This window comes from Canis lupus, chromosome 6 (assembly GCF_048164855.1).
Source record: "Canis lupus baileyi chromosome 6, mCanLup2.hap1, whole genome shotgun sequence".
Classification (NCBI taxonomy): Eukaryota; Metazoa; Chordata; class Mammalia; order Carnivora; family Canidae; genus Canis; species Canis lupus.
Window position 1 is genome coordinate 29951738 of NC_132843.1, and position 22618 is coordinate 29974355.

The 22618-nt window shown below is 37.5% G+C and overlaps 1 long non-coding RNA gene across 1 annotated transcript in view; it reads right to left on the bottom strand.

Annotated features, from left to right (window-relative positions):
• LOC140635176 (uncharacterized) overlaps positions 1-21850 on the bottom strand; it is a 45818-nt gene extending 23968 nt beyond the window's left edge. Inside the window, exons 1-4 of the long non-coding RNA XR_012032511.1 lie at positions 21669-21850; positions 8517-8668; positions 7891-8017; positions 168-250 (exon numbers count right to left, since the gene is read on the bottom strand). This is a non-coding gene — a long non-coding RNA (uncharacterized lncRNA). The remainder of the gene's footprint in view (positions 1-167; positions 251-7890; positions 8018-8516; positions 8669-21668) is intronic.
• Between the last annotated feature and the right edge of the window lie 768 nt (positions 21851-22618).

A 22618-nucleotide genomic window follows, 5' to 3' on the forward strand; every position in this document is an offset into this window, starting at 1 on the left:
ATGCTTGCAGAAATAAATGGAATGAAATTACTTAAAAAATAATTCTCCCATTACCACACTTCTTGATGTCTTTACACAATTGAAAATCATATGATGAAGTTGATAATGAACATGATGTATATTCTCTATGGTTTCAATGGTAATGCAGATAGATTATGGTTTATTACCTAAATATATTCTCCTTTGGTAGAAGTTTGGTCTCTTCCAGAGGAATCACATCACGGAAACATGGAGTGACTAAATTTCTTGACTATGATGTGTTTCATATTAAATGGGAAAGAAAGAGAATGACATTAAGGATTTATGTTTAACAATGAGTCTGTTATCTTGCCTTGTCTTATCCCTCTATTCAAATTATAATTCAAATACACATCCAAAACTTTACTTCCTTTGAAAAGCCTTCCTAATATAACTCTTGTGGTTTATGTTCATAGACATATGTGTGTATACAATACAATGCATCCACACATACTAATAAGTATACTCCTTATGTGTTTCTCATCCCCATCATTCACTTACTGTTCATTTTTCATGCCTCATGTAATAATGCATTCTCATGAGAACTTCTGCTGACATCGTTAAAACATAATTTTTTCCACATAACCCCTCCAGTGGTTTCTCATTTCACTCAGAGGAAAACTCTTCCAGTGACTCACAACACCCTATTCAATCTTCACACTTATCATTCTGTGTCCCCTTATCCTTTCTGATCTTCTCTGTTTCCTACTCTGGCCTTTGTATTTGTCAAATGTCCTAGACATGTACTTGTCTCAGCTTCTGCCAGTAGCACTCTTTTCCCAGATATTTACAAATTTTCTTCTCTTTTTTTTAGGTCTTTGTTCAAATGTCACCTTCTCAGTGATAGCATTCCTGACAAAATAATTTAATGTATTCTTTCTCCCAACACTCTAACTCTGGCTTTGTTGCCTCATCTCTCTCCTTAGCTCTTACCTAATATTCCATATATGTTTCTTATATATAGTTGTAGTTTATTTTTTGCTTATTCTCTTTTCTTATCTTCTCTCACCCACCCTTTCCCCTTTGTGCCACTAGAATGCACCTCCATAATGACATGCATTTTTGTCTACTGTGCTGACTATGTATCTCCACTGCCTAGATGAGTACATATTCATTGAGTTAGTTAAACCCATCTCCCTGCTCATACACACATACAACATTGTAAGAAGGTGGTATAACCTGCTTTTCACAGATTAAGAAAGGCGACCTAGAATATAAATAACTGGCCTCAGATCACAAGGGGGTGAATTGAGATTGAAGCCAGGAAAGTCTAACTTAGAAATTGTACTTACATGTTTGCCAACATACATATTCTAGAATGCTCATAATGATGATATTTGTAGTAACTCCAAACTGGATATTCAAGTGCTTATCAACAGTAGAGTGAAAATATTCATACAATAGAATACTATAACAGTGATGAGCTTATTTTGAAGAGAAGAAGCTAGAAACAGAGCCCATATTGAATGATTCAAATTATATATGTATTTATATGTATAAATCTAAAAAAAAAAAAAAAAGCAAGAGAGAGGGAAAAGGCAAAGCCAGTTTCTTTTATTAGAGGTCAGGATGGCAGTTACTTACCTTGGAAGGAGGGTAGTGCTGCTAGAGAACAAAAGGAAACAAGAGACAAGTTTCTGGGGGTGCTGCTCCTTTTTTGAAGCGGATGTCAGTACATGTGTGTTTAGTTTGTAAAATTTATTGATTTGTGCCCTTATGATATATGCACAGTACTGTGTGTATTTGTCACAGGAAGAATTCTAAGATGTTTCCCAAGATTCCAGACCCTTGTTGCACACACCCTGTATAACTTTCTCCCCTTGAGTTTCGTGGGACCTGTGATTATGAAAAGATAGTCATTCACTTGTTTGGGTTAAGCTAGGTTAAGATACCTGACAAAGATGATGGGATAGTTAATCTCATGATTGTGTTTCCTTATATAAGACTTTGTTATATCTGATTGGAGAAAGATTCTTCAGCAGACTTTGAAGAAGTAGCTGTAGCTGCCATACTGTTGCTAGTACCTAGGAACTGAGAATGGTATCAAAGAGCTAAGAGTGAGTCCTAGCCACTAGTCAGCAAGAAATTGGGATTCTCAGTCCTCTAGCTATAAGTAACTTAATCTTGCCAACAACCAGAATGAGTGATAATAGTAGTAGCTCAGGCCTATGAGAGTCAGGTACTAATGCTGGGAAAACAAACATCACTGATCCTTTCTCTCCCACATTGGAATTTTTTGCATAAGATCTTTGTATTTAGATAAAATGAGTCACTTGAATATGAGAGTGTAAGTGAAGCTGATTCATGGAGAAAAAAAAATAGGGATTTTTCCTGATAAATAAAATTGGATTTGATGTTATTACTTAAGACTTACTAAGAATTCTGACTTTATTTTGTATTCCAGATTATTGAATGGAAACACATACAGATTATTAAATTATATTCATTAATATAATACCTCCATGACCCAATAAAACATTCTGAGAATTCTATGTAGTTGATGAGAGTCTGATTTAAACTTTGAATTAAGAAATGGTATGGCCCATTACAAGCTTCATGGATCCAGTGACAAATTAATGAGGTCATTAATGTGAGCCAGTTGGGCTTTATCCTGATGTTCAGAATCATGAAAATTTAGACTAGGACTGATAAGAGCCCTAGCTAGTTAAAGAGAGAGATGTGTATGTTCTTTCCTGACCCCTCAAACTGAAATTTTGGGTCTTTCTACTTCACATTGCCTTGTGTTAATTCTCTAACTATGTAACATTATCTAAGATTATTTGTGCATCTTTCCTTACTTTCCCTTCCCTTTCTTTTCTTTTCCTGTTTCATTTTTTTCTTATTTGCTCTTTTTTTTTCTCTTTCCTCAGCATTTCTTATCAAACCCAGTAGAATGGGGGTGTTGCAAGGGAAGCTCCTAATGCATGGATTCCTTTTCTGTCTCATCCTCTGTTGTATGGTTAGGACCTGACACTTGGCTATCTGTGGAAGAGACAAAGGAAGCGGTGAATAAATGAATGAATGTATGACCTATCTCCTCTGCTAGTAAGACTTGGGCCTGTTTAGAGGGATAGCAGCTCCATCCAGTGCTGCCCATCTGTTCAGATTCCAGGTGGCTGACAGGTCTCCCTTCCTGATTGCCTTACCTCAGCCCCCCTGGTGACAGTGATAGAGTTGACAAGATGTCAGCCGACCCTTATTGATTATGCATGATCTCATTAGTAAAACCTCGGCCCAGTGTGACCTAATCCTTGCTGGGAAAGACTGTGATATATGAGGACCAGCACTTTGTCACTTGAGGTTAGGCAAACGGGAAGATCACTTACTACCAGTGGTACCCAAAGACATATGCCCTCATGCTTTGGGAAAGCAGCTAGGAGAGCAAAGCACACTGAAGCTATGTGGGTCAGACAAGTCACTGAGAGCCCATCCTGGCTGTGAAGCTAGTTATTTATTTATGTTTTGTTGGCTGAAAATGCATCTGCTCTGGTAGTCCTGGGACACTTGTCCCAGTAAATAGCAAAGTTAGAATTGGGGCAGAAAGAGGCATGCTTGGACCAATCCTGATGATTTCCTTGAGGTCTGAGACTTTTATTCTCTTCAATAAAAAAAAGCATGTTCTAACCTGCCCTTTTCCTGCTCCTGTTCTCTGCCCCTCAGAAAAGCAACCTTGCCACCATGGGCTGGTGAGAGAAATCACTTAACACATGAGACCTCTGAGGACTATGGAACAGGAGGAGTAGCATAGAGGTCTCTGACTGACCAGATATCAGAGCCACTGCTAGCACCTACAGTGCTATTGTATGAATTATAAAAAGGAAATCCTTCTTCCTCCATCTGGAAGATCTGTAAAAAGATACTCCTTTCTCTAGACTGAAGCAACTCATTGGTCTGCCCCATTTGCACTATTTTGTGGAGCAGCTTTGTGCATTGCATAGACTGTGCAACCGTGGTCTTGAGTTCTGAGTTCTGAGCACAGTGTGCCTGGTCCAATCTTATCCTGGGGAACTTAGAGTTCCCCATCTGAATGAATGGCAGGGCATGCTGATCCACTGTAGACAGTGACTATGGAAACATAGTGTCTTGAAACTGGAATATTTCATCTGGAAGCAGACATTTGGTGCCATCCCTGCTGTTTGAGGCAACAGTCTTGGAGGGAAACAGTCTTAGAGAAAGCAATTGCCCCATTTAAGTTATTCAAAGAGGAATAGGGTAGCCTGAACAAAACAAATTCACCTCGAAAGTGCTTAGCTAAAGAAAAAAAAAGTGTGTCCAGGAATAAGGTGGCTTTCCCACTCTAACCACAATCATTTAATGTTATTAGAAAAAAACATTCCTCCCTTGTTTCTGTCATCCTCTTTATTAGTACTCTTCCCTAACTGACTCAGGGAAGAATCATAACTAAATATTGCTTATTAAATGCTTGGGTCAGGTTGTCTGCATGTCAAGTGGAAGGGGTGGGCGTGCATTGGGGCCATTGTTGCTGAGTGAGCATTCTTGACTTTTCTGTGTATACCTCTGCAACACCCAGCCTTTAATAAGCATTGTGTTTGGTGCGCTTTTTAAAATGATTGAATTATGGCTTTTTATGGCTCTATAAAAGCCTTTATTAATTTTGGGAAGCTGCTGTATCTTCTGATCCTGTCCAGTCCCTGCCGGGAGGTTAAATTATTCATGTGGCTTCCAATTGGCTATGTTGATTGTGTTCTTTTTTTTTTTTTTTTTTTTTTTAATTTTTTTTTATTTATTTATGATAGTCACAGAGAGAGAGAGAGAGAGGCAGAGACATAGGCAGAGGGAGAAGCAGGCTCCATGCACCGGGAGCCTGACGTGGGATTCGATCCCGGGTCTCCAGGATCGCGCCCTGGGCCAAAGGCAGGCGCTAAACCACTGCGCCACCCAGGGATCCCTGTTGATTGTGTTCTGAAAGGACCAACAAGCAGGACTCTTTGTTTTCCATGAAGGCTGGTGGGGAGGGTTATAGGGGGATGCAAGAAGAGTATGGGTATCCTGAAGGGCTTCACTGGAAGGGCCTCCTGGGGTGAGATGAGGAAGAGACCTCATGGTGGTCAAGGGGATTTTTGGATCAACTTCTCAGCCTATGGGAAAGGGACAATGAACTTCAACAGTGTCCCTTCTGGAGATGTGTCCACATGTGTATACTCATGTATATGCATGTGTGCTAGTTTTTCCTCTGTGGTTTTCTGTTGATGGTTCTGAATATGAGAATAAAATCTTGTTTTTATAGTGTTCTTTCTAACTTATAGTATGCTTTCAAAACATACTATCTCATTTTCATATTGAACCCCCTTAAATTATATGCACTGCCGAAATAACTATTTTTTCAATATTTATATCATAGATCATACAGTCTGTCAAGACAGTGGTATGGCCAAATGCTGCATAGCTTCTAAGAGGCTACTCTGAAAAGCAACTAGATCTTTGGTTCCAATGCTAGTGCTATTTCCATGATAGCTCTGTCCTCTTTGCTGCCAATTGAAGAGTTTGTGGAAGGAATGCTGTTTTGGGACACTTCCCAATGTCATTCCTCACTAAATTCTCCCCCACTTCCTATACATGTGCACACACACATGCACAAATGCACTTAGAGGTTAAATTTATCCATCTTCATCTCTTCTCACTTCTCTTACAATCCCAAACTCCTAAAAGGTTGCCCTGCCCTCATACATGTTATTCTTAGACCCTGTATCATGCTAATTACTCCCTTTTCTTTCTGTGCTGCAATCCTGCTGTTCTATTGATTCCTTCAAGGACCTGCTTGAAAGTCACCTCTCCCATGTTCCTTCCCTAAGTAACCTCATCTCATGCTGTGACCCTTCTTGAATCAGAAGAGATAGAGTAGAGCAGGATCAGAAAACCCATGTGTTAAAGTTGACTAAGTCTCTTCCCCACTATGAGGCTATAATCCATGAATCAGGACTACCCAGTCTGCTTCCCAACATTGTTATTAGGGGCAAATGAGATTACATTGAGAAAGGACTATAGGAACTACAAACCATTATGTACATTTTATACAATTATGACCCTTTGCTATGAGAAATAGAAAATAAATAACAGGGAGATCTAGAAGTTAGATTGTGTCATCAAAGACCCTAATAGTTCTGCTGGCTTTGGAAGAATGAAGGGCTGTGAAGATATTCTAGACAAGGGGAAGGCTGTGAGGGAAGGAGCAGAGGTGGGGGCTAGCATGGGAGATTGGTTTTGCTGAGAGACTGGCAGTTAACAGGAGATGCAGTGATGAGTTTCAAGACTGTTGGGAAGCTACAGGTGACTCTTCAAAGAAGCTTCTGAGTATAGGGTTTGAGTAAGAACAAAAAAACAAGGATCTAGGTAGAGTAAATTGGAAGAGCCCTTGGCTGGGGGACTAGGAGAAATCTTCTTATCAGGACTAACATAAAGCAGGTAAGGCTGGTTTGGTGCTGAGTTGAGCATCCTGATAATTTAGGGCTCCTCAGATATTCTACCAAGCTAGGAGGAGGGTTGGTTTTAGATGGGAGCAAAGCCGTATAAGTGGGGTAGTTCTATAATGTATGGGCTGCAGAATGACCATGGGGCAAAGCCAGGCCCTCCATCAGTGCAGTTCCATGAAGATCACAGTACAGAGAGAGCCATTTTCCCTGAGTGTGGTCTCCCTAACTCTCCACAAGCACATGCACATGCACATACACACACTGAATAGAGATAGCTCCATAGAGTGAAAGGAAACCTGGAGACAGGGCTTTGGAGAACACAAGGTCAGTTTAAAAATGACATTTTCAGTGCTTACTAGGTGCTAGTTCTAAAAATTTCCAGCTTTATTTTCAGCTACTCTATAGAACAACTGCTTTAGAGAGACTGTAGTTTCTTCCAATACTGCCAAGCCCTGTGTTTCTTCCTCCTGTTTCCATTTTGTCTCCTCTCACTCTTTCCCCACTTAGTTCTTGGTTATACTTGCTCTGTTACTTCCTATGTATAACATTTCAATTGGGCTACCTGCTTTTTAACCCCTAACCCTTTATGTGACCCAAATACTACTCAAAAGCTACTGCCTTCCTTAGTAACACTGAGAAGCTGGTCACTCTATCTCTGCAATCTGTCACTTGCTTGTGACCCATAGCCCTTTTCCCAGCATCCAACTTTATCCTGTGGCAACAGCCCTGGTTTTACCTGCAGAGATGAAAGATATGGAACACACCTTTTCACATTAGAATATTTGGTACAAATGAGTGTTGTTCAGGAATAATTAACATATGAAAAAAGAACCTAAATTTTTTTCCCTCCAGTACTCACTGAAGTCTAAATTATGCCAGGCAATAGGGACATGGAAATGTTGCAAAGCTCACATTTTCCTGGTGTTTAGATTCTAGTATGAGAAGACAGACAGTAAAATGACAAATATATCAGTTCTCAAATGATGGTATTTGTGACATCAGGGCAGAAATCAAATATTTCTAGCTTGGGTAGAAATCCTTTTTGTTTGGTTATAGCATTCTTCGCATGGGCAAGGTTGAGTGAGAAAGTGAAGGGATTATTGGGCAAGGAACTTTTCTGAGATTGAGAACATAAATTACACCATCATCTTCTTGCTCCTTACCCAGTTCTGCTGGTTACTCGTTTATAGATGTGTTTTATGTCAAATTGAGCCCTGAGAGAAAGCTAAAGCTTCAGCATAAAATGTGTATGTCAAATCGCAGTAAAAAGGTGCTTTGAGATTATGAATTCTAGAATGACTGTATGTAGAACTGGTCAGGTACAGGGTAAAGTTGTCTAGTCAGTGACTGCTTAGAGGGTTCCCTTTACGTCCTTCCCATGTTTCTGAAATTTAGAAAATAATAGGGTGTTTGGCAAGTCAAATATTTTGAGTCTGCTTACCAAATTCTTGTTCTAGGTCCTTTTATGAGGCAGTCATGCAGGAGAACATGGAACTGTAAAGGTCAGTTTGAGACTTGAAGGACAAGGAGGCCGCGCTGGCTCTACATGAACACTGAACATCTGCCAACTAAAACCAAAAGAAAATATTTCTTTCTAAAATGATCTAAGTCCTTAGGGGAAAAGGAGATTCATTTAAAGTCATTTCATTCAAAATACTCAATTTCAAAATTAATAGACACTGTGAGATAACACTTCTAAGTCACTCTCTTCGTCCTCTAGAAAGTCTTAGTGTGGACACAACAGAGCCAGTGAGAGCTGTTCTGCAAGTGCAGAAGTCCAGAGCTGGACAAGGTCTACTGGCAACACCTTTCAGAAGAGACACCAGAAGGAAAGGCACATTGAGAGAGAGCAAAGGACACAACCCCTTTTTCTTTACGCATGGCAAATCAATTCAGTGTCTTTCATTACCACCTGAAAACCGAATGCACATGCGAACAATAAACTTTAATCTGGTTGACAACAGTTTTTTAAAAAACGCACTGAAAGCAAGTTTCAGCAGCCTGACATACTTTATGACACTTATTAAAAAGACACACTTGTAAGTCAATTAACCTGGCCAATGGTACCTTTTAACTTGTTTTCTAAGAGGAAAGGCAGCAGCAAAAGGGCAAAGTTTCCATCTAGAAGGTTCTAAGTTGATTTCTTTCCTCTTAAAGTAAAGCCGGCTGGCCTGAGTTCCAACTAATATATAGGTCTGCAGTTCATCTGCCTCCAACACCTAAAAAGTTAAAAGGAAAAGCTTATGGGTACTTTTCTTGGTGTTCACATTTTATTCAAAGAAAAATTGAGGCCTTACCAAGAAAGAAAGAAATGTATGGTAAAATAGGTAAAATATGGGAGTTAAAATAGAAGTATGATGTACATTAGTCAGGAAACATTTGTACTAGAGTTTACAAATGTTTATATTGTATTAGAAATGCTTATATTGGGGGGGGGAAATCTATGTACTTTTAAAAATTGCTTCTAAAAACATGACCCGCCTCCTCCCAACCCCTAAAAAGTAACTAAATAAGATCTTTTCTGATTTCTTGTACTTTTTTGTTTTGTTTTTCACTTCCTTAAATTTTATGACACATGAAATATTACAAATTTATTGCTTCATGCTTTCTGAAAATGATTTTAAGTGCAATTATCTTAAAAGACCAATTTATTAAATTATTTAAATTCCATAGATCTGGCACCACAAAAGTAGTAGCTTCCCAGAAATGCTTGCTAAGAGTATTTTAGTTGCATGCAGTTTTTAAACACAAAATCAAATAAATTTTGGCCTTAGGGGAGCACTGTCTATATCTATCTGTCTAGCTAGGTAGCTACCTAGCTATCTAATTTTTTTTTTTTTTTTGTACAAAAATGAGAACAAGGGTTTCAGTATATTCTTTGTAGTGAACTTCATGTTCTTGACTTTTGATCTAGTCTTGTCCTTCTGACTAAACTTTTAGGAGTTGGAATTGGAAAGGCTCTGGCAGAAGTGGCTTATTCCTACAGAGATTAAAAACAAGGGGAGGATTGGCCTATTTATTTAATAGGCCTAAAGGAGGACTAAAAAAGGATAAGAATGAGTTTAAAGAATTGAGCATTTAAAGATGAATTGGGTGCTACCTCATGGCCCTGTGATCAGAAACAGATGTCAAAATACACACTAGTTGACCATAGGCCATTGTGTCTATAAGCCCGGACCCCCAGCTACATTTACATTTATCTGAATTGAGGATGTAAAACACAAACATTCACATTTTTTTTTTCACATAGCCTTTGTAAACTATAATTGAATTCTTACTAATATAAGGTTTTGTGACAAAATCAGTTGCCTGCTGGGATGCAGTGTGGTGGACAGTTAACCCTGAAGAGTAGCCAACACTAAATGTGTTCATCTCATAGCCTAATGTTTATATTCCAGCCAGCCACTGAACCAGGTTTCCCTTTTCTCTCCTCCTATCAGCAAAATAGTGGAATTGTTGCTGGGTCAAGCAGTATTTCAGTTACAAGTTATTTTCAGTTTTTAGTGTATAGAAATACATTCTTGTAGACTTCAAGTTATCGTGGAAAAGAAAAAAAAAAAAGCAATTCTCAAAATCCTGCCTATTGAAATGTATATTTTTAACTATTGCTAGGATGACCTCTATTTCTAAGTTGTCTACAGAAGCCATAAAGGAAAAGATTGACAAATACAAATAGAAACTTTAGAATGGCAACAGTAAAAGCAAAGTTCAACAACAAATGACAGATTTGGAAAAAATGCATGCAACAGTTTTCAATAGTTTTAAATGATGAATATCTCTAATATGCACAAGCTTACACAAATGAATTATAAAAAAGGAAAAAACTTAAGGAATAAAAGTAATATGAAGAGATAGAAGTACCAACGTGCATTAAGTGCATGGCTAAGATAATCACAAAACAAAAATAATAAGATAGGATTTTAAATCTTATATTGGCAAAAATTAAAAGAACAATAATATTTAATCTCATCAAATAAACCTCTTTTCCATTATCGGCAGGACAGTAAGTTGTCAAACTTTTTTTGAAAGCCATTTGTAGTGTCTGTAAAAGTCTTAAATACATGTAAAAATTGGCCATATAATTGTACTTTCAGATGCCTGTCTTATATAAATTATCTGTAGAAATGGGTAAGATTTTTCAACTTCACATTCTTTGAAATAATGCACAATTAGAGACAACCTATTTGTCCATCAGTATGGGAAAGGAAAGCTGCATTAGAGCACATCTCTAGATGTGCTAGATGGTCTAGAGCCACCTAACAAAAGGAGGACAGTTCCATGTGCCATAGTGAAAGATTTTCATTATATTCTGCCAATTCTGAAGGTTAAAAAGACATTTTTCTCAATAGTATGCATTATATGAGCTCTTTCTTTTGGAAAACTATGAGTGAATAAGTGTATCTGTCTTTTCAAATAATCAGGGTTGTAAATGGGAATTTCTGCAGGGTGATGGGAGATTACTTTTTCTTTATCGTTTGAATGTTTTCTTGAGTCCCTACTACATTTGTAATTAAAAAAAAAACACTATTAAACTTCTCTTTTCTCAGGGATATGTAAACTACTGTGAAAAAAAATCCAAATTACTAACTCCATTGTTCTTAAATCCAGATATCTCTTTCTAAAACTGCTTTTATTTTAGCAGCACAAATATCTACTCAGTCAACACTCTCCAATGCTCAGATATCATCCAATATGCTCTTGGTAGATCTCTCATTATTTTCGTATAGAGAAAATATGATACCTGAAGATGAAAATAAAAAACTCATACAGCTCTTGGAGTACTGTAGGTTTTGGAATATCCCAATAAATAACTGAGTTATAAACTAAACAAGTTTCTATAACTCTATGAGCATTCTTACCATTTTCTAGCAGACACACTGTACGTCATGCTCTTTTAGATACAAAATATGAATAGGTTAAGGAATCTGCACGAGAAACACAGTACAGTACTGCATCCTATACTCTTTAAGGATGGATGAACAGATGTCCAGTGAAAAAAAATTATAACCTGGGATAAATGTCCCCTGAGGTTTTAACAGAAAAATTGACTCAGGAGAGAGTGAAAATTCTGTAATGTTGTAATGAAATTCTGCTCCAACATCTGATATATTTTAATCAAAATATCTGGTGTTTTATTGAATAGTGATAGTGATAAAACATTTGTTTTGCTGACTAACTCAGGCAAAGAAGCATGAAAGAACTCTCATAGATAATAATAAATGTCTGTGTGCTTTTACGAAAAAAGAGTTTACAAGTACTTCTTTGTGATATTCCATTAGACACCTTTTCAAGGAGTTGCAGGAAAGTTAAAAAGCAAGGCATCTAGTATTGAAGCTGCTACTTTAAAGAAGCAGACAGAAACTAAGGATAGTGAAGTTGAAACTATAGAAATACTGGATAGGATGGAGTGATGTCTTTTGAAAATTTATTTTTAAAAAATCTACAGAATTGATTGTTAACAAAAGAAATGAAAAATGTCCAGAGTTTTAGATAACATTATACATACCCTACAGAAATCCCCAATAATGAAAAGCCAAGTTCTGGTTCAGACAATATATAAACTCTTTCTCCCCCCTCAGAATGTTTACTTACAACTACAGAAGAAAATAAATTGGAAATCTTTACTTTAAAATAGAAAGAATTTTGTTGTCAGTCAGTTCATGCTGCTGCATATATTCAGATCAGAAAGCAAAAAAAGTCTACGAGCTAGGGGCACTATTACAGTATTTGACTAAACTGAAAAATAAAGTGCTCAGTTAGAATTGGATGTCAGGAAAGATTTCAGAAATGCTGCAGCATGCAGACTGTTAATAGGATTGGGTCCAAGCAGCCACTGTTTTAAGGCTCCCTGTGTAGCTCCCAGTAAGAGGTCATTTATTTTGACCTACTCTATGTTTCTTTTTATAAAGTTTTGATTTCTCTGTTTGTTTTAATTTTACTTGTGTATCTTTTTTGCTATATTGATTAAAGTTGAATTGAGAGCTTTTTACTGATTGTGAGGCTGTGGTCCCTCCATGCCTGGATAGTGTTAGTGTCACTAGTCATTCTCTGATGCTGATGGGTCCTGTCTTCCTGCTCTAATGATGCTGGAACTGCATGTTTTGTGAGATCATCTAGTGAGCCAGAGGCAGATGGTGGGCTTTGAATCACTTTGAAAGGGTAGGGGTGACTCTCTATGACAGTCTTTCCAAGAGCAGAAACTTAAAACACATTAACAAATGAATTTGTATACATATTTAAATACTTTTGTTTGAGTCTCAACACTAACTACTTGCCAGATGCTAAATTAGCCTATAGTGACTGGAACCTCTGACCTTTGGGAACAGGAAAATCAGGGATCACACAGTTTCAGAAGCACTTCAACTAAATTTATTGCTGGAAAAAATAAGTGGTGATGTCATTCAGAACCAAACAAGGCCACTGAAGAAGAATGGTTGGAGCAGGCCTGGAGCAGGTGTGAAGAAAAAATGACAGTTCTGATTTCTAACTCCTAAGCTTAGAGAGCTGAATTTCTCCCTTTAGAAACAAGAAACAGCTCACCAGGTGGATTTTCTAAGCCCTAGTTTAAGGGGGGAAATAACCACAAACAAATAGCACCAAGCATTTCTGACAAATGGATGGCTCTGGCGCCTGAGGTACACAGGAAGGGAAGGGAAGGATAAAAATGGACACAAAAGTAGAAAGGGACCCAAAATGAATAATGAAGAATGAAAGCAATCTGAAAAGAACACCTGCTAGACTGACAACAGAAGAGGAACAGGAGAGCAAAGTAAGATAAATGCTCATCTTGGAGATATGTAAGATCGAAGGAAGGGAAGAAGAGGCAGGTATGAGCCAGTGATATAAATGAATTACACAGTAGCAGCCTTGTTTCAACACACACTTGAATCAATGCTATGCAAAGATCTATGATAACAGCCCCACCGTTTTGTCGATGTTCAAAATAAGCAAGAGTAATCAGGAGGAGTGATGGTAAGGCCTAGAAGTTGGGTCCATCTGTCTTTTCCTTTGCCAGCACTGTGGTTATTATTATTTCAGTAAAGCTGTCACTATTCAAAGTCCACAGACATGTGTCATTCTGTATAGCTGAGTTTCCTGATAGATGAATGTTCATCAATTTAAGGACTGAGACTTTATGTTAAATCTTTAAACTGATCCTTTGTTTTTAATAGATTACACGGTACTTTCTGGTTACTTATACTAATCACTTTTCTTCGGGCCCTGGCCAAATTAGACCCCAAAGTAAACCCCTAATATGTAGGTCTGTTTTAGACGCTCACTATATTGCTGTAGATTCTGTGCCTTTTTGTTTTATCTTTCATTCAATGCTAACTCAAGACTCTTCTGTTCTCATTTTTATTTTTCTTCTTTTTTTTATGGCATTTTAAAAAAGATTCTACTTATTTAAAGAGAGTGAGAGCATGATTGGGGGGGTGGGTTGCAGAGGGAGAGGGTGAGAGAGAATCTCAAGCAGATGCCCCAGTGAGCGCAAAGTCTGACTCAGGGCTCCATTGCATGGCCCTGAGATCATGACCTGAGCCGGAATCAAGAATCAGACGCCCAACCCACTGAGCCACACAGGCACCCTTCATTTTTATTTTTCAAATCACTTCACTTATCCTAGATCTCTTTGTGATTTTAGTTTCAAAAGCTCTTTTTTTTTTTTTTTTTTTTTAGTTTCAAAAGCTCTTATTAGCCCTTTTTTATATAGTAAATTGTTATTGTTATTTCTTTGCTATCTTTGCTAAGCCATCCATCTCTTAATAGTTCATTGCATCTTTGAGGAGAGAGATCACTAATTCATGGAATTTTACTAAAAAAGAGGAATTTAGCAGTTGTCTAATAGAACTGGATTGTTTTACAAATGAGGAAAATGGGCTCATTTGCTAATTTGCTGAATGCCACACAGCTAATTAAAGGCAGACCAGAAACTAATATATAGATATCCTGAAAGCTTCTGTAGTGGGTACTTTCTACTGTAAAATATCAGTTGATAACCTGCAACTTTTCTGTTTTACTTTAGAAGAAAGGCAGTATACAGTATAAGAATGATCTTAAGCTGTGGAGATATATTCAGAGACTTAATTATCCCTATTTGTAAGATGAAGACTATAGTATATGACTCCTGAGATTTGTTATGATTGTGTCGTGAGCTTATTTTGAGCCTAATACATATTTGCCCTTAAGACTTTTCTAGAGGTTTGGAAAGGGACACAGTTGCTTTAAAAGGAGTGAGAATTTTTTTTTTTTTCTTTTTAAAGTAGGCTCCACACCCAGTATGGAGCCCAACACAGAGCTTGAACTCAGGACTGTGAGATCAAGACCTAAACTGAGAGGGAGAGTCAGATGCTTAACCAACTGAGCCACCTAGGCACTCCTGATAGGAGTGAGAATTTATTTCCACTTGGTAATAAATCTGGTATCTTCAAAGTAAAAACTCATTTTTGGAAGAAAAAGATGAGGCCTTCAAGAGAGATACAAGTATTACCAAGAAGAGAAATGATCTGCAAATTAATTATTTTATATCTGTCACTCTGCTGTTCTCTATTCCACCTTCCATTGACCCATTTCTGAATGATAAGGAGAAGGGGAAAAAGAAATAAAATTTAAAAGTTCTGTTTAAAGTTCTTCTGAGGCAGGTCTGGGGTGTGCTAGGCAATGTGAGCAGATTCCCAGCTCAGTGTTCACCACAGTGGTGGTGAGGACATCAGCTGCTCTTGCAAGTGATGCACATTCAACTTTGGGTATCAGTGTTCCTAGTGCCATTAGGAACTAATGTTGTGGCATTATTGCCCTCTATAGAAACATCATTTCCATTGGTAGAGGCACTGGCAGCCTTGGTCACAGATACCGCTACTTTATATCGCTCATTCATTCTTCTGAAATCAACTGAGTATCCTTTATAGGCCAGGCACTCTCAAGATATTAATGATGACTTCTGCCTCATTATTTTATGTGAGGTACACAGAGCCAAGTAAGCAGTTGCTGATGGTGCAGTGCAGGTACTGGTAATGGATGTACCAGGTGCCATGGAGGCCCATCTTATAGGCTTGGGAGTGGGCTATAAGGGTAGAGCATCTTCAGTGAGGTGAAATAACCTCATTGAAGGTGAACCTTAGGATGGTTGGAGACAGTCCATAGGGAAGGCTATTCTGATGGAGGAAAGAAATGTATACTGATGCAAAAAAAAAAAAAAAATAGAATATAGCATCTGTAGATAACTTAAGGAAGCATAGTATGCTTAGCAAATGGTGGTATGATGAAAGATAAGGCTAGAATAGTCAAGGGCAAATTTTTGAACTCTATTCTGAGAAAAACCAGGGCATCACTAAAAAGCTTTAAGGGAAAGCAAGGCATAATCAGATTTATGTTTTTTAAAAATTAGTATTAATATCATGTGGCTAAAATAGATTAGAAAACTATATATTAGGAACTGCTCTAGTCATCAAATTGAGAGATGCCCATTTAGGAAGCCTTAGCTGTGATTCAGAACATAGAAAATGGTGATGTGGGGCACAGTTGTGGTAGTGAGGTTTTGAGGAGATAGTTATGTATATATTTTAAAGTCATAGTAAGATTGGTTGATCCATTGGATGCAGAGTATGAAGGGAAGCTAGGAGTCAAAGAAGATACTGAAGATGGAATTGACCTCTTAGATAAGGTTATTGAGAAGATAAGACGTGGAATGATGGACTAAGAGTATAAACCAGATAAAGAGGGAAGTAATGTCAAGAGAGTGATTGTAGATAAAGAGCTTAAAATAATCAGAAGTCTTATTGTGAAGAGGCATTTAAAAGTAGAAAAGAAACTGAGAAGACAGAAGGCTGTGACCTTCTGGTTTGTGGGGCCAAAGTGGGGTGATAGGCAAAGTGAAAGGTGATTGCCCAGGAGACAAGTCACTATGAGAAATTCTCAAAACTACCTGGGAGTACAATTTAAGGGAAGAGATTTGAGTTCTTCTGCTTATGTACTGAGGTAGGGCCAGAGAAAATTGATGTGTGTTATCATGGCCTTATCTTAACCCTCTTCTAGAATGGCCCATAGGACAGTTAACCAAAAGTAAACTTTCTGGTGTAAGTGTTTAATAACTGTTAGCCTCTTTCCTCTCTTCCCACTCCTTACCTCAAGAAACAAAGTTCAAGGCTAAAATTTCAATAGACAGTCAATAGATTGTTTTGATTTATGATTCATTGGTTGATTTAGAGACAGAAATGAATCTATGCTTCTATGGCTTAAAAAAAGTGATGAATTTTCTTAGTCTGGAATTTTGGTTGGTTATTTTGTGTCAAAGTAGTTTGATAAATTTTTTTTAGTCTTTTCTGGAAGTCTCACTTTTTTGGGGGTGAGTTAAAAACAGTCTTGGTAAGATATAGAAAGCTGAATAGATCTTGATTCTTCATTTGGAGATTTTCATGTCAAAGGTGTTTGTGTAGATTAAATGATAAGGCATTTGGAACAGAAGCCAACTCAAACTTCCTCCTGCTACACCTTAAGTAATACAGAATGATTAAGAAAACAATTCAAAACAAATAAAACAAGGAGAAAACACTAAGCCATGTTTTAAGATTCTAGGAAGCAAAAGAAATGCTGACACACGTGCATACACCATACACATGCGTATGCGCATATCCTTTCTGAAATGCGTAAGAGAAAACTTTATATAGAACTCCAATCTCAAATGCTCTTTGGAAGTTCAGCAAAAAGGGAATCCATTTTCATCTCCAGTCTTTTTGTCAGATTCACTAGGGGTGGGAGTTGAACACAGATATAGACTCTGAGGTGTTGTTCAGTAGTTTTTAAATTTTTGTTTTCTATGCCTGGGTCTTTCACTCTCAGATCCTCCAGCAAACACTGCCATGCCACTTTATGACATTTCTTCCTTATAGAAAAGTTATTGAGGGATAGATGATGGCCTATTAAATTTCTCCATTGCATAAAGAATGGGAATGTCTCCAAAGGCCAGAGAATGATGATAATAGTTAATATTTTTGATCACTTATCTGTCAGTCACGGTTCTAGGTGCTTCACATAAATCTTCCCATTTAATCCTCATAACAAAAATAATAGGCATTATTATTTTATCCATTTTATAGATGAAAATCTGAGGCATGGAACATGTAAATCCCTTACCCAAAGTCTTATAATTGCAATGGGATAGAGTCAGAGTTGGACTCAGATTGTCAGCATTTAGAGCCAGAGAGTACTCTCTGATTCACTAAAAGAACATCTCTAGTTTAAGAAGCCACTAACCTAGCTCAGATGTGTTTGAAGTATGGTTTCTTAAAGTCCCAGTTACTTCTGGGTGGACTAATGATAGAGTTATTCATTATAAGATTCAGTTGTCAAATTCAAACTCAGTCACTCTGAGGAGTACCAACATATAAGAGGCATTGACTCTAACATCAAAGGATTCACAATCTAGCTGTGGAGGCTCCAGAGCTCAGTAGTTCCGAACACATACTTTTGAACTCATGGATATATTACCTTTAAGCTTGTTGAGCCCATTCCTTTTACTTATTAAGCCAGGTTTTTTTGTTTTGGCTTTTTAAGATTTATTTATTTATTTTAAGGGGGAGGGAGGGACAGAGAATCTCAAGCAGACTCCTCACTGAGCACAGAGCTCAATCCCACAACCCTGAGTTCATGACCTGAGCTGAAACCAAGAGTTGGGGCTTTTAAGTGACTGAGCCACTCAGTCTTACTAAGCCAAATTTCTTTTAAGGTTTGAGAAAAACAAACCTCAAAATATTGATGCAAGATTAAATGAGATGATATATAAAGAACCTTTTGCATAATGTCCGGCTTTTATAAACTATAGCTATTATTAGCTATTATTGTTGCTGTTGTATTATTTACACTTCTAAAAATATAAGCAATAGCACAAGGCATTCTATGATAAATTGCAAGCTGGTGGTTTGTACAGTACATGTTCTAGGGATCTGAGCTCTAATCCTCTCTCTTCCATAAAGTTTTCCCCCAGGGAGTACATGGAATAATTTTAAGAAATACTTGCAAAGGGTGAATGGATTGAACATTCTCCATCTGAAATGATTTTTCAAACCTCTACACTTGCATCTGTTTAGTGCCCATAGTATCTTGTTCTCTACGCCTTAGAGTCATATTGTGCTTTGTAACTTATCTTTTATAGGTAATCTTTTGATACTATTTAACTGTTAACCAATTTAGGTCCAGTCTCCCAAGTGATTTATTCATTCCCAATGAAAAGGACTGTAAATTCATATTTGTATATTTTACAATGTTTATTACATGGCACTGCACATTGTAGGTACTAAAAATATATTTGTTACTTTTTTCTATTTAATTAATTTGCCTGAATTTGATTTTATAATAGATCTAGGAGGATTTTCATAGGCAGATAATGCCTTCATTCTTTTATGAATATAATTATACAATTCCATCATAATTTTCCCAATGGAGATTTAGAGGGAGCGAATTGTTCTAGAATGGATGAGCTGCCCTTTAAAATAGAAATGTGCAACTTAACATAGGTGATTACTTACTACTAAAAGAAAAAGAAAAAAAAAACTTAGAAAAATCTAACATTTAAAAATCTTTACTTTTTCTCTAAAATAGCGTAAGATACTATTAAGAGAAACAGTTTTTAAGCATTTTTTTTTTTAAGATTTATTTATTAGAGAGTGAGTGCGTGCATGCAGTGGAGGGACAGAGAGAGAATCTTCAGACTCTCTGCTGAGTGCAGAGCCTGATGCTTTCCTCCATCTCATGACCCATGAGATCATGGCCTGAGCTGAAATCAAGAGGCAGGTGCTTAGCTGACTGAGCCACCCAGGTGTCCCTAATTTTGAAGACTTAAAACTTCTTATATAAAATCAGTGGTAGAAGTAAATGTTTTATGCTTTGTTCACCATTAAACCTTTGAAATTGGCTGTTCTGGGAGAAAAAGCATATCAGTATGTTTATATATTGAATGGAAAAGTCTTGAGGCTCTGTCTCTATAAGGAAGAAACAATGAAAAAGAAATTAGCCAGCAAGATAATAGTGCAGACTGCTCATCTCTATCAGTTAAGCCCAGATAAACTTAGTTTTATTTTATTGTTTTTATAACTAGTATTATTTTGGCGTTAGCAATCATTTAACAAATATTTTTCATCATTAATATCTATAATAACTCTATCAAAGACAGTGAAGTGGAGAGTGGCAGAGAGTAGCTATAGGAGACATGGAACCCTGAACTGACTCTTGAGTTTACAGGCATATCGGAAAGGTGACTTTTGGGATAGAGCCATGTATGCTTATGATTGATGAGGAAATAGTGCTGGTGTGGATTAAGCAAGCAGTGGTTTATTGGAATATCTACTTAGAACAGCTAAAACATAAACTGAGCTTCACTAAATAATTTGTCAGCTTGTTTGACTAATTTCTTTACTTGATTTGTCAAAAGAGACTGAAATCAAACAAACCAGACCAAAAGATCGCTCCATTTCTTATATAGTCCATGGGCAGAGCTTTTGCCATTTATTTGCCATTAACACAGCCTACAACAAATTGGATAGAAAGGAAATTTTAATTCTTTACCTAATTTATCCAAACTATATAGACACTTAGCTTTTCAGAGTAATAGTTTCTTAGTCTATTTCTTAATTCCGAAGGGTGCTGAACTGTTTCAGGATAAACCTGGGGAGAAATTGTGCTGCTTATGGGGATTTTCTGTTGTTCTGTAAACAGAATACACAAGAGGGACCAAACTCAATGGTGATTGATGATATCAGAGATACCACAGGTCCATGCTAGTGAAAGTGCTTTGTGGCAAGGGTTCTAGTGTCTTTGCTATACATAATCATACTACAAAGGGTTTAGATATTTCCCACTCTGTTAGTAAGGAAAGTTTTCCAAGAATTAGTGTTTTGAATGGGAACAACATATTCAATCGTAGAGAATGCATCCATGTACGCAAATATGCAAAAGATGATTTATTTAAAATTACACTTTTTGAGACACTTGGGTGGCTCAGTGTGTTAAGTGTCTGCCTTTAGCTTAGTTTGTGATCCTGAGTCCTGGGATCAAGCCCCATGTTAGGATCTCTGCTCAGCTTCTGCTCTACCTCTGCCCCTCCATCCTGCTTATGCTCTCTGTGTTGCTCTCTTTCTCTCTAATATATTTTAAAAACCTTAAAAAATAGGGGAACCTGGGTGGCTCAGTGGTTGAATGTCTCTCTTTGGCTTAGGTTGTGATCCTGGGGTCCTAGGATTGAATCCCACATCAGGCTCCCTACAGGGAACCTGCTTCTCCTTCTGCCTATGTCTCTGCCTCTCTCTGTGTGTCTTTCATGAATAAATAAAATCTTAAAAAAAAAATCTCAAAAAAATTTAAAAAAAATACATATATATTTTTAGAGAGAACATACTTGGGTGTGGGGGTTAGGGGTGGGGTGGGGTTACATTGGGCCAGAGGGAGCAGGAGAGAGAGAATTCTTAAGCAGGCTCCATGCCCAGTGCAGAGCCTGAGATGGGGCTTGATTTCACAACCCTGAGATCATGACCTGAGCTGAAACCAAGAGTCAGACACTTAACCAAATGAGACACCCAAGTGCCCCCAGATACAAGGTTTTTTTTTTTCTTCTTTAAAGGTATCATTTATTTTTTTGAGAGAGAGAGTGAGAGAGCATGAGGAGGGGGAAGGGGCAGAGGGAGAGGGAGAAGCAGATTCCCTGCTGAGCAGGGAGCCCAATTCCGGACTTGATTCTAGCACCCTGGGGTCATAACCTGAGCCAAAGGCAAATGCTTAACCTACCAAGGCACCCAGGTGCCCCAGATGTAAGTTTTAATGAGCATTTACCTTATGGTGATTCTAAGATACTAACTCTGGCTCTGGGGATAAATTTCCATGCTTGTTTTAGACTCAGCCAAGAACTAACTAGCATCTTAGCATCTTAGTATTAGATTTGAAGTTTGGACCTAACTGATCCGTACTCTTTCTATATTTCTCAGATTACTTAGAATTAAAGTGAGGAGGTTAAATGCAATCAAAATACAAATAACAATAAATCATGTCATGACTTAGTCTGTTAAAAAGCAAGAGAAGGGTATATAATTTGATACAGAGGTGTTTAAGTGTGTGATGAAGGCTTAGATTTTTAAACCAGATCCTACAATAGGCCAGAATACCAGAAAATGTAATTTTTTGTCTCTTCTCACTTTTTTGGGCATGATTAGCAATTGTAGAATTTATCGTACATACCATAAGTGCTTGGCCATTAAGTGAATTACTTGTGGAAAAGACAAATGTGAATATAAATTAGGATAGGAGAAGTCAATGGGAATTTGGAAACTGGAATCAGCATTTTATCCTTTCTCCATTGAGATCACATAAAAATGAGTAAGCACATCCTACTTTCCCCTTTCTCTGCATCCTGTCTTAGCAACATAAATACTAATTGGTTGCTATGGTGATCTCAAGCTTGTAACTAAAACTGAGGTATCTAGGTAACAGTGTCTGAAGGTGAGAATGATGAATGCTTCAACTCTGGAGTTTTGTAGGGAGATGGTGCTGAAGTATAAAAACTGGCAAATGTAGCCTCAGCTCCAAAAGATTGGTAAATTTGTTAATTTTATCCCCATCATTTCTGACTACATCAATTCATCTACCTACAGAGGCTGGATTGCCTTCATATAAGTTGGTCTCTGAAGTTGACAACTTCCATAAACTTGCAGTCAATGAGAAATACCAGTTATGGGCAGAATTTAGCACTTAATACACTTTTTATTTTATTGCTGAAAAGGGTTCAGCGGCACTAAGATGATTTAAGCCATCAATGAGATGCAGTGGAAACAGCCTAGTAAAATCATAGTCAGTCTGTGCCTCTTCTCCATGACTCATGGGCTTATTAAGAAATCTCATTCTTTAGGGCCCAAAGGATGAACAACATTCCTGCAAGTCACGACCTCTATGCTCTAAGCAGTGGCTGCCACCAATCAGTTGCATACGATGCCATGCAACCTTTCCAGGTTTCTGCTTCCTCTTTCATGAAGGGGATGATAACTGGGTCCTCCTACTAGGGCTGTTATGGAGATTAGGGGTTGAATTTTTCTAAAGCATTTTGCAAATACAAGTGTTCTATCAATTCTAAATGCTAACCATGGCTTTTTTATTTCATTAGCTCTTCACATTTGAAAGTTATAAGGACAGCT